Here is a 16213-nt window from a genome sequence, read left to right as displayed (position 1 = left end):
AACTAAACCGGGGTCGGCGCATGCGCGATTGCAGCTCAAGCCTGAGGGCGCGCGCAGGGCGCCTGCGTGGGGACTTGGGCAGGGTGGTTGCTGCTGGCTGCAGTGCTGGGCAGAGGCCGACTGCAGGCGGGTATAAGGCGCCACGCCGGGCTCTGCGGACGCAGGGACGAGAGTGTGAGCAAAAAGGGGGATGCAATAGGGGTGACCCACCCCAAACTCTGTGCTCCGGGATAAGGCAAGAGCCGGAGGTACCCGGATCCCGCCTGGCTGTCTTTGGCTCTCACCTTCTCCCCCACTTGCAGGGGGAAGCAGCCCCGGAATTTTTTCGGGCCCCCCCAGCAAGGGTGGACCGTCTAAACAGGACTGACAGGAAGCCGGTCCACCCTTGCTGTGCAGACCGCCGGCCCCGGTAATTTGTACCGGCTTCCCCCCCGGGGGTTGGGGTGTAGGATGGCGTGAGGGCTCTGGCTGGGGGTGTGGGCTCCATGGTGGGGCTAGAAATGAGCGGCTCTGGGCAGGGGGTTGGAGTGTGGGAGGGGGTGAGTGCTCCTGCTGGGGGTGTGAGCGCTGGGTTGGGGCCAGTACTGAGGGGTGCAGGGTGCGGGTGGGAGCTCCGGGATAGGGCAGGGGGTTGGGATGTGGGAGGGGGTGTGGGCTCTGGGGTGAGAGGTTTGGAGTCAGGAGGGGGCTCAGGGCTGGGGCAGGGGAGCTGGGCACGGGAGAGGGTGTGGAGTGCAGGCTCTGGGAGGGAGTTTGGCTGTGGGAGGGAGCTCAGGGCTGTGGCAGAGGATTGTGGTGCAGGCTCCAGGAGGGAGTTTGGGTGCAGAAGGGGGATCAGGGATGGGTTAGGGGGTTGGGGTACAGGCTCTGGGAGGAAGTTAGGGTGCAGGAGGGGGTTCCAACTTGGGACAGGAGGTTGGGGTGCAGGAGGGGATTCGGGGTGTAGGGTCCAGCCAAGCGATGCTTACCTCAGGCAGCTTCCGGAAGCGGCCAGCATGTCCGACTCTGAGGAGGAGGGACCAGGTGGCTCTGTGGGCTGCCCGCACCTGCAGGTGCCACTCCTGCAGCTCCTAATTACCAGCCAATGGGAGCTGTGGAGTCAGCACTCGGGGCAGGGGCAGTGCGTGGAGCCCCTGTGCCCACTCCTGCACCTAGGAACGAGACATGCCGGCCGCTTCCGGGAGCCATGCAGAGCCAGGACAGGCAGGGAGCCTGCCTTAGTCCCGCTGCGCCACTGACCAGACACCTGGCAACCTCAACCGGACGCCGCTGACCAGACACCTGGCAACCCTACCTCTGACACATCTTGGTCCAATAGCACTGGAAAAATTACCAGCTGGTACCTAGCTCATGCTGGATCATGCCAGGTTTTAATCCCAAGCTTCTGAATTCTAGTATCTGAATAAAAAGTAATGTACCAAATCGTGATTACCTTAAATGCCTGTTGCAAAAAGTACAGCAGAATTGCAAAAACAAGCTGATTCCAGCAACTTCTTTTATCCCAATCCCCCAAATCCTACCAGCTAAATCAAGAAGAGCATTTTTTTTCAGTTCTGTTGGAAAAATCCAGACCTCAATACAGCAATTACAATTTTGATTTCAGGAGAGCCCCATTTTCTGCTGAAAAAATACAGATGGAAAATTTCCAGCTTCTCTAGCCAAGATATTTGCAGTGGAGAAGTGAAGATAATTGAAAAGTTAATTCTAACTTTTCAGAAATTAGAAATTAGGCAACGAGTAATAGTTTTTTGAGTCCTGACTACACTATTGAGTACTTTCTGATGGACAGTAGATTCCCCTCTTCAAAGGAAATATTGACAACCTTTATCAATAGGGTTCCCATATACTCTCTACTTTTTTTTCCCCAACAGCCACAGATTTCATGAATCAGTCTCATTTAGTGGCTTTTATTTCTGTACATTACACTTTCTGTGACAAAATCTGGATGGAGCGTGTCGTCAGTCTGGATTTTTCTGGTCAAGCAGGAGCATGAACATGTATTTCTATTTTGACAGTACAATTTGGAGACTATGAGCCAAAATAATCTAAACTCCAGCAGGTTTCAGGAACTGGAAATATCTTTGTGGTGCTATTGGGTTTTTGTTTGTTTGTTTTTTAAATATGTGGCTTCCACAAAATCAAAATTTTCCAGTTTTTTTGATTTTTCCAAGTTTCTTTTATGTTGAGAAAAATGAAACTAATTATTTAATTTCAGCTAATATTGTCTCATATTGAAACATTTTCGTTTGTTCAGACAAAGAGAAACATTTACTTTCAGACCAATTTGACATTAAACTGTCTGCCTGAACTGTTGTGGCAGCTCACCGGAGTTGTAGTTCAGGTGCCCCATGCACCCATTTTCCCCTACCGTCTGGGCTCCCTTACCAGACTACATCTCCCATGATGCAGTGTAGATGCATTATGGTCTCTCTTCTGACTGAATTGCATCATGGGTGTCCATGACTGCAGTGTATCCCTGAAATTGTTTGAGATTTTTAATTCCACCCAAAGTTAATATTTCAACATTTCATCCTGGTTTAAAGATGTACACAAATGTAGAAATATTGGAATTTCCTATTGGATGTAAATTTTGATTTTGATCACCTCTAATCTTGGACCCTGTGACCCTGTGTACAAAAAAGGTGATGATTTGTATCACTGCTGTTACCACTGTTACATAATTACCATAAATCTTATACAAAGTGTATCATGTAAAGCAGTGGTTCTTAACCTTTACTGCAGCCTGCACCCCTTTGGTTCTCAAAATATGTTCTCGCACCCCTTATCAAAAAATGTTCTTGCACCCCTTCAACCTAAAAAATATGTTCTCACACCCCTTAAACCTAGATATATTTTTGTATATTACAGTAATCGTTAAAAAATGTATAATGTTAATAAATACATAGGTTTGATGAAACAAAGTAGTTATACTTACGTGCCTGTGCTTAATTTGTGTTTTTGATGATTTACCTTCTAAAAAGATTTGGCATGTCTCGCACCCCCAGAAAGGGCATCTCGCAGGTTAAGGTGCACCCCAGGTTAAGACCCACTGATGTAAAGTGTCAATGGTAAATTTATTTGCTAAGTACTATTATCCTGTTTATATATTGTGATGGGGCAAGGCCAGATGGCTACAATAAAGTAGTGAGGAACAGGTATGTTAGCCCCAGGCTAAACAAATCCCTGGTACCATAGTAACCAAATGGGAGTTGCTCCAGGTTAATCAAGACACCTGGGGCCAATTAAGATCCTTCTAGAAGGCAGAAGAGACAGCTAGATTGATTGGGACACCTGAAGCCAATCAGGGACAGGCTGGAACTAGTTAAAAGCCTCTCAGTTAATCAGTGTGGTGTGGGTGTCAGGAGCTATAGGAGGGAGTTGTGCTGTTGGAGGTATGAATCCATATGAGGTGCAAGGAAGGAGGCCCTGAGGTAATTGTGAAGAAGATATTGAATGGGGGCTGCTGTGGGGAAATAGCCCAGGGAATTGTACATGCCCTATGTCCAAAAAGTCAGCTTTCATAGGTGCTAAGTTTAGGGTCCCTGGGCTGGAGCCTGGAGTAGAGGGCGGGCCTAGGCTCCCCCCACCCCTCCCTGATTAATCACTGATACTGGGAGACAATAGAGACTGTGTGAGGGAGGGTTGTTTCTCCTCACCTCCCTTGCTGGCTTATGATGAAAATGGCTCAGTAGACTGTGACCCTTGCCTCTAGAGAGAGAAGGGCTATGTGGAGGGTCACAGTGAGCCTCTGAGGCTAGGAAAAATCTGTCAGGAAACGCAGGACCCACGGAGTCAAGGACAGAACTTTGTCACAATATACACATGTATCATCTTTGTATCTGATGTTATGAATATTGGCTATGTGCTTGTATCTTAAACCTGTGTTTTGTTCCTAGGTGACACCCTCCAGATACAATTACATCAAGGCTAGACAGCAGTGTATTGATAGCCCATCAAGGACTCTCAGCTCCCACAATGGGCCATTGAAAAAAACTCCTCTCACCCAGTTGGCTCTTACTGAAGATGCTTCAGACAATGAGGATCCAATGGCCGCCCCCTGTGATTCAGCAAACCATGCAAGGACATGTGATATGCTCTTGTAACCCTGGACTCCATTTCAGTGGCATAGCCAGGTTCTAAGAGCAGGGGGAGCAAACATAAAAAAGGTCCCCCCCCCCCCCCCTTGGCTCCTTCTCTGGCTGCTCTGCACCCCCCCCCATGGGGTCCCCTCTGTGTTGCTACGGTGCCAAGCACCCCCCTCGCTGGGCCCCCCCAGGTGGGGGGTGAGGTGACACCCCCAAGTGCCCCCGGCTGAGATGCAGTGGGGTCCATGTCCCTTTAAGAGCGGGGCTGGGCTGAGCCGAGCCGGCGGGGGTGGCTCCACTCCCCGCTGCAGGCTGATGCTGGAGCCTGGGCTGAGACCCAGGCTCGTCTCCTGCACCAGCTATGGGTGGGGCTTTGCTGCGGCTCCCCCGGGCCGGGCTGCCCCACGGTAGGGGCCGGTTGCATGAGGCAGGGCAGGACCCGATGGCGCCGAGGGCTGAACAGGCAGGGCGGTGCGGGGGCTGCTGGAGGGAGAAGCTGGGGAAGGGGTGGCACGGCCTCAACCCCCTGGGGTGGGATGCCTGCCCTGTGGAGGAGGCAGAGGGGCGCAAGCCGCAGCAGGACCCCAGCCCCCCAGGGGAGGGGATCTGGGACCAGCCCGGAGAGGCAGGAGCAGCCCCAGGGGTGCTAGGCGCGTGCAGGGCAGAGCCCCGGGAGAGCCCCAGCCCCGTGGAGGGCAGTGCTGCAGAAGAGGAGCCCGTAGCGGGCGAGGGGAGCCCCAGGCAGGGGGAGCTGGGCCACCTGCATCCACCTCTCGCGGCCGCTCCATGTTGCTCCCGGTACCAGCCCTGCTGTTTTCTGCTTCCTGTGCCCGGTGCCGCCCCGCCCCACCGCAGGGACCAGCCCCTTCCCACCCACCCCCCTTGCCCATAGGAGTTCAGCACCGGCTGGCAGGCCAAGCTTCAGAGCGGAGTGTGGGCCCCGCCTGCTGGCGCCATGGTAACCCCTAACTAAGGCGCGCCGCTTTTGGAAAATGTGCTGCGGAGAAGCGGCTGCTTCCCCTACACCCCACTAGTTACGAGTCCATCTTGGGCCACTAATTTTCCACAGACGGGCTGTGGGCTTTGTTGGGACAGTAAACTTCCATGAACATGACAAAGGATACAAAAGTCCTCTGAGACTCCTCCATTTTGCCTCTTTTTGCTCTAATTCACTGGACTGTGAATTTACAACTAAAAGGAGCATCTTGAACTCTGGGCTGAGAACCTTCCAATCTTTTGGAAGTTACCAGAGAGACTTTAGAAGCCAGCAGTCTATTCCATCGTTAAAAATCTGATATAAGGACTTTACAATAATTTGTATAGTTGTATATTATCAATAACCATTTATAACTCTTCCCTTTTATTAATAAATCTTTAGTTTACTAAGGATTGGCTGACAGCGTGGTATTTGGGTAAGATCTGAAATACATACTGATATGAGGGTAAGCGTCTAATCCTTTGGGATTGGTAGAACATCATGTATGGTGAATTAGGTTTCCAATAACCCCTCTTAGACCTGTTTATCTGGAAGGGAGCCAAAGGCTGGAAAGCCTAAAAGGGACTGTGTTTGGCTTCTGGTTAGCCAGTGTGGTTCTGCAGAAGCTCTTTCGCTACAGGCTTGGTGAATCTAATTATAGATTCCAGTTTGGGGCGATTGTCTGCCATATTTCTTGAAGTCTGCCCTGAGTATGGCATTCTCTGTGACCCTTCCAGGAACCCGCTCACAGACCACTCTCAGGCAAGTTTCAGGTAGCATATGGCATACAGACAGTCTTGCTCATACTGGTGGATTATCTCCTTTATGGCCAAGAAGCATACAACTATAATCACATTATTGGATCTCTCCATAGTATTCCTTTCAGTGATTTGTAGAATACTGCTCTCCAATAACATAGGGATGTACCAGAGTTTAATGGAAATAATCCAAAATGGTTTTGATCGTACATCACAGATTGATTCTAGAACAGTGGTGGGCAACCTGCGGCCCATCAGGGTAATCCACTGACGGGCCGCGAGACAGTTTGTTTATATTGACCGTCCGTAGGCACAGCCACCCACAGCGCTTCTCGCAGCTCCCATTGGCTGGAAACAGCAAACCGTGGCCGTGCTTGCGGATGCGCAATGTAAACAAACTGTCTCGTGGCCCACCAACAGATTACCCTGACAGGCTGCAGGTTGCCCATCAGTGTTCTAGAGGGTCAGTATGGGGAACTGCTCCTTTGCCTCCAGAGTTCTAAAAGGCTCAATCCTTTCTTCCCATCTTATTTAACACCTATACCAAACTGTTAGAGTATAAATGTGGCTATGCCAGTAACATGCTGATGAAGCAACCCCAATTATCCCTTGTATTAAATGTTAAGAGAAGCATCTCCAATATAGGTGATCCGGAACAGTCAACATGGATTCACCAAGGGCAAGTCATGCCTGGCCAACCTGATTGCCTTCTATGATAACTGGCTTTGTGGATATGGGGAAAGCGGTGGATGTGATATATCTTTGACTTTAGCAAAGCTTTTGATACTGTCTCCCATAGTATTCTTGCCAGCAAGTTAAAGTAGTATGGATTGGATGAATGGACTATAAGGTGGATAGAAAGCTGGCAAGATTGTCGGGCTCAACAAGTAGTGATCAATGGCTTGATGTCTAGTTGGCAGCCGGTATCAAGCGTAGTGCCCCAGGGGTCGGTCCTGGGGCCAGTTTTGTTCAACATCTTTATTAATGATCTGGATAATAGGATGAATTGCACCGTCAGCAAGTTCACAGATGACACTAAGCTAGTAGATACACTGGAGGGTAGGAATAGGGTCCAGAGTAACCTAGACAAATTGGAGGATTGGGCCAAAAGAAATCTGATGAGGTTCAACAAGGACAAGTGCAGAGTCCTGCACTTAGGAAGGAAGAATCCCATGCACTGCTACAGGCTGGGGACTGACTGGCTAAGCAGCAGTTCTGCAGAAAAGGACCTGGGGATTACAGTGGACGAGAAGTTGGATATGACTCAGCAGTGTGCCCTTGTTGCCAAGAAGGCCAATGGCAAATTGGGCTATATTAGTAGGAGCATTGCCGGCAGATCGAGGGAAGTGATTATTCTCCTCTATTCAGCACTGGTGAGGCCATACCTGGAGTATTGTCAGTTTTGGTCCCCCCACTACAGAAGGGATGTGGACAAATTGGAGAGAGTTCAGCAGAGGACAACCAAAATGATTAGGGGGCTGGGGCACATGATTTACAAGGAGAGGCTGAGGTAACTGGGATTATTTAGTCTGCAGAAGAGAAGAGTGAGGGGGGATTTCATAGCAGCCTTCAACTACATGAAGGGGGGTTCTAAAGAGGATGGAGCTAGGCTGTTCTCAGTGGTGGCAGATGACAGAACAAGAAGCAATGGTCTCAAGTTGCAGTGGGGGAGGTCTAGGTTGGATATTACGAAAAGCTTTTTCACTAGGAGGGTGGTGAAGCACTGGAATGGGTTATCTAGGGAGGTGGTGGAATCTCCATCCTTAGAGGTTTTTAAGGCCCAGCTTGACAAAGCCCTGGCTGGGATGATTTAGTTGGTGTTGCTCCTGCTTTGAGCAGGGGATTGGACTAGATGACCTCCTGAGGTCTCTTTCAATTCTAATATTCTATGATTCTATACAGTGGCTGAATAAAGAATAATTGGATGAAGCAAAACCTGAGAAAGGTGTAGATGATTATAGTGGGTAAAGGGAAGCACTTGATTAAATTGTTTATACTGTGTATGATAGAGGCTGAGATGACTAGCTTTCAAACTAGATTAACATTATCTAATCAAATTAAGATAATTTAAATAATAATTTATAATTAATTATTTTGATCTGGAGGGATTGGGGAAGGAAATTTACATTTCTATTTAAGACTATTAATTGTACTCAAGTATGATTTAATATTATTTTTATAGATACAAAATGACTGTCCCAGGTTCACTGCCAGGGAGTCAGTGTGGCTTATGGCAAGGCCCCTATTGACAGAAAGACTTTTGAGGTGGAGAGTTTGCAGTGACAGAAAGCAGCCAATACTTTCTCCTCATTGGGAGGCCCAGAAGTGTGCAACACAGACTTAAAAACAAATAGTTCACAGCCAGGGAGGACAGGGTATATGCTATTTTAATGTATCTTAGACATCTCTGCCACTAGGGCTTTTTTGACAGCCACAATTTTGAGATGCTTTCTTAAACAGAAACCCCGAGGGAGAGAAGGTGGAAATACTGCCTGTCTTTCCTCAGGGTGAATCCCCCAAGGCATGTACTGGTGACGAGACATGTAATTTACCACGCCAGTCTGAGTAAATCGATCCTGCTGATTCTAAATATTATGCTGTCACATTTTGGGGTGCAATTCAGACCAGTGAAAAGATGTTACTGCCTGCCTTGTAACCCTGGGTGCCTTCAGTGCTCTGCTGTGGTGGCTCACAGCCCAGACACCAACAGCCCACAGACAAGCATGCAGTTTCCTGAGCCTCTCTGTGCTGTGCAACCCTGGTTCAGCACTCTGACCCCACCAGTCTGCCAGCAACACAACAGCCCCACCCTGTCTTCATCTGCTGTAATTACTATATGCAGGGCAACCCCAATAAACTCCTTGTCCAACATTTACCCAAAACCCTCAGCCCTGAAGTGTACAGCCCTCTTCTGGAACACTCAGAGAAGTAATAAGGTTTATTGCTTCTTTAAAGAGACAACTCCAGTTAAAGTAGTAAGCTGTGCTTTTAACAATAATTTCAGTCCAAACACAGCATTGGCTTGGTTTAGATTAACAGTAAAACAAGTTTCTTAACAAAAAGAGATTTTCAGTGAGTTCTAGTACAAAGGACAAAGACAAAATGGTTACCAGCTTTCTAGTGGCTAAGACTTAACAAGCTACAACCTTGTTCAAGGTAGATTTCGTACTGATCTTTTTCTTTCCAGCCACAACTGACTCGCTCAGTCAGGATCTTCTTCAGAAGTACAAGGTTCTGGTTTCCCTTGTTTACTTAGGTGAAAGATCTTTGCCTAAGCATGTTTCTCACCTATATTCAGTTCCCAGAGACTTCCACCCCCTTGGTCAAAAGATGCATCTTTCTCAGCTTGCAAGAGCTCTGGCCCCTTGTGTCTGTCCAGTGATGGATGCTAAGATGGCTGCCTCTCTCATCTTATATCTTAGCAAGCTCACTGTTTTGGTCCCCAAACGCAGGATGATCTCATGCTGTTCTTCCTCTCCTGTGGAATGCCCATCCCCCTGCTTATTCATATGTAAATGGGGTTTCCATTGTTTGTGGTCACACTTTGCTTATTTTCATTGGGAGAAAAGTAGATATCTGTCTTCCCTCTTGTCTGGAGAGAACTGTTTCTCTCCCTTTGTTTGGTCACAGACTTTAAAGCATAATATTAGTGATTAGCCACAATTCCTTTGATAGGGTTAATACATACCTTTCAAATTATATTAATGACCATTGTGTCATTAGCTTTCATAAAAGCCCTTACTTGATACACTTTTATAATACAGTACTGTTGTATACACTCAGTTGATTCAATTACTTATTATTTGAGGTTTACCCCCAGTTTTTGTAGTTAAGAGGCTATCTTCCCCCCTCAGTAGGTTGATGGCTTTGTTTACCTCTTATGTAAATGTGCCTTAATTTTCTCTGCCTGACTACCACGTTGGTCAGACAAACAAATACACATTCCATTGTCTAAGGCAAATTGGGCTTACACATTGCTTACCAAACCCATATTAAGAATGTAATTCTAATACATATTGATAATTCTTTGTACACACAGCATACATACATCATGCAAGAATATTAATGACCAGTGAATTGCTAGTTTTCCAGTAATAGATAATATACCACCTTTTGGGTATATATCAGTGTGCTAGGTATAGTAAGCATGTCAGGTCTGACATGAGTTTCAGACACAGAGTAGTGAGCCATAAATGGGTCTCTGTGTCACACATGCACTGTTTGGAATCATTATTAAATTTATGGAGTGACACCACCAAAGGTAATGTTGTCTAGCTCTGAGGTAGCAGAGAGATAACTGGGTGGGAAGAACTCATATTTAAAGTCTCACAAAAGTAAGAATTGTAATTTGTAAGTAAATTCTTCTCTGTGTGTCACAAGGGTAGTCTGTTTCAGGCACTTATAACCACCTTTCAAGTAGTTAAAGTATAGCTGAATTGCAGTTGTGAATTCAAACAAGAACACTGGAGCTTAGAAAGAAGACAAGGACGTCTACCATAGCTATTTCACTAACTGAAATAATACAACTTAAGCTCCAGCAGGACCAGTGTTGAATAACTGGAATGGTCCTTGAACTTATAGATGACAAATCTGGCAATGTTACAGTAAACTAGGTTAATAATTAAAAATAATAATTGCAAAACTGTTAAATTGATAGTGAAATCTTTGCATAATCGCCCCCCCCCCCAAAAAATGAACAGTCTTGACATTTTTAACATTCAGATATCTGGAGCGTGCAGGGCTGACAAATGGTCACAGTATATTTGAATGAGATTTAAGAAACTTAAACATGAAAGTTTTAATGTCTCACATGGCAAATTCCTTCATTGCCAAATTGAGATAAAACTGGTTTAAAGCTGAAATGTGTGAGAGTTGGAGGAAGGTCTGAGAGCTAAATATAAAGTTAGCCAAGTTTGTAAGCTTGTTAGAAATACTGATTTATTGTTTGGGAGCTGAAGAAAGAAAATGAGCAGTAAACAAAATGGTGACATTCTGCAATTATTCTAGCATATACAGTTTTTGAAAGGAATGTCCTGGGTTTATATTCCTCTGTTCCCTGTGTAAATTGTAGAACTCATCTTGCCTACAATAGAAACAGAACTTTCACATGTCTTAACTCCAAAGAGTGACAGATCTTGAGTGCCAGTAAAAGACCTTGAGACTGCTAAATTATCCATTAAAATTAATGGAACTTTCTTGACTTTTACCTTTGGGGAAAAAAGCAAAATTAGGCCTTTTTTTTTTTGAATTCTGCAAAATAGGTCTTACAGAGGAATTGTAAAAACTGAGAAATTAGATTGCAGATCATTATGTGTCGGTCAAGGATGTCTGGGCAGGGGGGCCTTTCATGAGGAAATGAAGTGATAACTCAGAGCAAGACACTTAGGAAATCTGAAATGATGTATGTTCCAGCTCTTTTCACCATTTCTGCTAGTTTAGCTACAACTTCACTGTGTGCTTTTTAGATACTAGCAGATACAGAGGGCATTATGAGGAAGACATTTGTTCTTGCCCCTGCCCTGTCAGTCTGTGGAGCTGGACTCCTATGAAGTCAACACTGACAGTGTGGCTCCCCATCCTTGTGCATATCTTACCACCATCTGTCCAAAGAGAAGCGGCAGTAATACAAGAATATGACTGCACAATAATGAACCCAGACTTGCCCATCTATGAAGACCACCAGAATCACCTGAGATGCCTCCTTAAGTCCAAAAACCCCTTCTGCTTAGCAGCCAAAGCTCTCAAAACCTCTGGACTGTCACCAAAAGACATGTGGAAGAGGCTGTGGGAAAATAGTGGGGATAAGAATCAAGACCTGATTGCAGATCCTACAGACCCACTACCTGGCTTTATGTCAAATATGGATCACAGCAAACTGCATCAGAACCTCATATGGGTGTTGTAATTGCCTACTACACAAATGGAAAAATGAAGGACAGCCCAATATGTGAATGTGGAGAAGACATTTAAACCATGAAATGCCTAGCAAACCACTGCTCGCTAAGATCCTTCTTTGGAGGGACAACCTTGATTCATTCCATGTCACTGGAAGCGATAGAATGGACGACAAACTTGGGCGTCAACCCTGAATTTGCTTTTCAAGTTGCCAAATGAACAAAAAAGGAGAATGAAGTCCCTACGAAGTGACTTACATCGGACCATGCAAAATAAGGAAGTGTACTGTGGAGATGGCACTCCTCTAATCCATGCCCCTACCTTCAGTTAGGATTTGCAGATGCAGGCTCCCCTCATAGGAAGAAATATTAGGCTGTGAAATAACAGCATGAAATTCTACAGGTATCTCATCCAAGTTTTAACCATGATTATTTTATAATATCGCTCTAAGTTGACATGGCTTCAGGTACATAAGCGTACATAAGCTGCATTATGAGAATCCAGTATATGTTTTTCATCTGACTGCATTATACACTTGAGGGCATTTTTGCCAAAGAGAGGAACAATAGGCAATGTAATTAACAATTCTTTACAAAGAAGGAAACAATCTATTTTGCCTACATAATAGCTGTTGTGTTTTCTTTTTTTAAAAAAAGACTACTGTAGATACAAAGCATTGCATCTTGTAAACTTTTTGCTATTACAGTGGTTTACAGTTGACCTTACTTCAGTCCCATTGTGATGTGAAATTATCAATGGACCTATTCAGGATTCCAGTAGAATATCGAGTGTTGACAAAACTATGTAGAAAAGAATACAGCATAAACAAATGAATACCAGTGAAAGTTCCTCTCCACTATCACCACCTCCAAAAATATTTCTGCATTTAAAAAAGTTAAAATAATGTTTGGATTCTATACACACAGTATATTAAGTTAAAGTAGACAAAGTACCTTCAGTGGAAATATATTGTATTTCAAATTGCAGCTGGACACACATGTGGATCATAGCACATAAGTTCTATCAGAAATTGAAACACAAGATGATGTTAAATATATTGTGAGCTACAGTACATAAATACATAAGGGGTTAATGCATGGCTTTCTTAATGCTGTAGCCCTTCTGCTTACTCCCTGGTGTTATATTAATGCATTTATCTAATTATCCAAATGAATATGTTGATTAAAACATGCACTTCCTCTCAAACATTTGACTGTGCTGTTAAACAGCTGTTGTCTTTTATTCAGATATAACTGCATTTTCGTAGGGGGTAGAGTGATCCATTCCTTCATGTAATTGGTATGTCAAATCTTTGAAGCAAATCTGTAGGATCCTGATTAATGGAAGGAACTAGGGGCCAGATTTTTAAAGGGATTCAGGGTTCAGACTTTTAAAGTGATTGAGGTGCCTAAAGATGCAGATAGGAGCTTAGTGGGATTTTTATAAGCACATAGGCCCCTAACTCCCATTAAAATAAATGGGAGTTAGGCATATAGGCACTTTGGAAAATCCCAGAAGGTGCCTATCTGCATCTTTTTGTGCCTAAATACCTTTGAAAATCTTTCCCTAATGACTAAATTATTATTTTATTTTTAAAGTCTGCAAAGCTACTTTTCAGACTAATGATGTTATTAAAATGTAAGGAAGGCAAAATGGCAGTAAAAAATAGGTATAGACAAGGTGAGGTGAGGAATCTTTCCTCCGCTTTAGAAAATATTATTTAAATAGTCCATTGTTTTCCCTTAGAAGTTCGGGACCAGCTACCTTCAAGTAGTTGGTTCCGCTAAAAATTTTAACATCACATTATCATGTGTATTATCTGTATTACCATAGTGCCTCAATGTTCTGGCCAGGATCAGCTTCCCATTGTGCTCAGCAACGTACAAAAAATAAGACATGATCCTGCCCCAGAGACAGGCCTGACGACAGCAATTCTGGACCCCAGGGCAGAACACTCAATGGGCCTACACACACGCACAAGGCGCGCCCACGCAGGCGCAGTCCGCCTGACATTTGGGCGGGGCTGTGCCTGCGCTGGCTGGTGTCCAGCGAGCTGCCGGCTGCGCTGCTGGGCGCACTCTTCCGGCACGTCCAGGGCTTCTACATGCCCACACGGTAGGGTTGCTAACTGTCTAATCGTGCAAACTCAAAGACCTTTGCCCTGCCCCCTGTCCCACCTCTTCCCTGAGGCCATGCCCCAGTCCTGCCCCTTCTCTGAGGCCCCACCCCCTGCTCCCTCTGTTGCTCGCTCTCCCCCACCTTCACTCACTTTCACCAGGCTGGGGCAAGGAGTTGGGGTGAGGGAGGTGGTGCAGGGTGCAGGCTCTGGGAGGGAGTTTGGGTGCAGGAGGGTGTGTGGGGTGCAGGTCTTGGAAGGGAGTTTGGGTGCAGGAAGGGGTGAGGGGTCAGGCACTCTGGACAGTATCACTAAGGGTACGTCTACTCAGCATTTTGGAGTGAGCCTCACTGACCTGGGCTGGCACAGCTCACACTAGCACTCTAAAAATAGCTGTGTTGACAGCATTTTCCCCCTTTCTAGGTTTCCAGCCTGAGCTGCAACTTCAAAGCACTGTCTATATATCTATTTTTTAGAGCACTAGCACAAGCTTCACTAGCACTAGTCTATCAACCCAGATTAGGGGGCTTGCTCCAAAATATCATGTAGACATCAAGTAGACAAGGTCTGCTTCTTGTGACTTTTTTTGTAAGGAATTGTTATACTCTTAAGAGCACCCCATAATATTTTAAAGTGTTTTTCAGATGAGTGGTTTTGAGAGAGTTTGTTCTATTAAATTGCAGCATATTATGCATTGTCTGCGTTTTGCTTTTTGTCTTAAGTATCTATAGAGAGAGTTAACAATAATGTTGCTCTGTTACAGCAATTTTGTAGAATTGGGTTGCTGAATGCAGTCTACTTTTAGTGTAATGGCATATTGCTGAAGGTAGGCAAGTTAGTTTTATTTGTTGCAGAGAAGAAAACATTTTATATACAACTATAAAAAATGCCATGCATTACTACTATAATAGTTTACAGTACCCATAAATTGGCTTAAGGATTGTAAAAATGAATTCTTATTATTGGTCTGAACAAATGTTGCTTTGTAAAGTTTTCAGATAACACAGTTTCTTCTAGTTCTACAGTCAGCATTACCTAGTCTCGCAATATTCTCACATGAACCTCAGATATAGATTCAAATCCTTGGGTTTGACCAAGCTGTACTGAGCTGAAGGAAGAGGGACAAAACAAGGTGTCAGTATACCATCTTTGCAACCCTTTGATCACCAGTGCAAGTCAGAGCAGTCTTTGGGGTAGTGATACTATCCTGAGGGGCCATTATGGTAGCTGGGGATCACCGGAGCTATGGCATCTCTCCTGCTCTGGCCACATCGCTGACACATTCTCTATACCAGAGGTCCAAAGAGGGAATGTGTAGAGCCAGGGAATCCATAATTGCCTGACTAGGGCAATTTTATGGTCCCTTTGTGCTATCAGAGCAATATAGAGCAATCATACGTGACCCAGGGATCTTGCCCAGAAACTGTAAAAGAAAGGCATTAGGAGGCCTATATTTTCCTGCTTTTATAATGATTTTTTTATCCCTCAATCATGTGAAAATGAGGGGCAGTGGAAGACAAGGAAGTATTCTAAAAAGTCATTATATGGAAATTGTTTTTTAAAAGTATTTTAAAGCGATCATGCTGCTGCATTCTGAGTCAATTTATGTTTAGGAATGTAGGAAGAAACTGACATGTCAAATCACACCACTGATCCATCTAGATTGCCATCCTGTCTCCAGTGGAGCCCAGCAGCAGGTGCTTCAAGAGAAGGCATAACTCCCCCCTCTTCTTCAAATGCTCATCATATGACTATGATGAAGTTTCTTTCTAACCCTAGCTGTTAGCGGTTGTCTTTTTCCTGAAGCATGAAAGTTGGTATTCTTATACATTTTTATCTTAGTATAGCTGTGGTTGATAGTTTTCTTAGTCATTAAATGTCTAATTCTTTCCTGAATCTACTGAATGTTTTGCATCAATAATAATCTTAACCTGTGAAATTCACTGCCACAACGTTGCACTGTGTGAAAAAGCATTTCTTTTTATGCTGTTTTAATGTGTTACCTTTTAACTTTAATGGCCCCTTGTCCTTTTATTCTTAGAGTGTAAATAGGAAGCTCCAATTTACCCCCTCTGTACCATTCATTGTTTGGTATAGTATACCTCTTTTATGCACCCCATTTGCCTCCTTTCTGAGCAAAATTGTCCTAGGGTTTAATTCACCCCAGGCTATAGCCTCCTGAGAGGGTAAGCTTACTTGGAATTGGGATACAGTGACACAAGCTGCCCATGTTCCTGCTTCCCTAGGGGTCTGGAGCAGACTACACAACCCTAAAAGTGGGCAGGGCTGAGCAAGAAAGAGTGATGATTCAGTACATCTTCTGGGTATGTTCCACTAAAGAGGCCTCTCATGGGACCACAACCACATTTTATGGCTGACTTCC

The 16213-nt window shown here is 45.0% G+C and overlaps 1 long non-coding RNA gene across 1 annotated transcript; it reads left to right on the top strand.

Moving 5' to 3' along the window:
- The first annotated feature begins 18 nt into the window (after positions 1-18).
- LOC122172174 (uncharacterized) lies at positions 19-5468 on the top strand. The gene is made up of 2 exons (XR_006172231.2): positions 19-174; positions 3897-5468. It is a non-coding gene; the product is annotated as an uncharacterized LOC122172174 (long non-coding RNA).
- The last annotated feature ends 10745 nt before the right edge of the window (positions 5469-16213 follow it).

The sequence above is a fragment of the Chrysemys picta genome, chromosome 6 (assembly GCF_011386835.1).
Source record: "Chrysemys picta bellii isolate R12L10 chromosome 6, ASM1138683v2, whole genome shotgun sequence".
Taxonomy (NCBI): Eukaryota; Metazoa; Chordata; order Testudines; family Emydidae; genus Chrysemys; species Chrysemys picta.
Note: the sequence above shows the minus strand (reverse complement) of the source record. Positions and strands in the feature narration are given on the sequence as shown.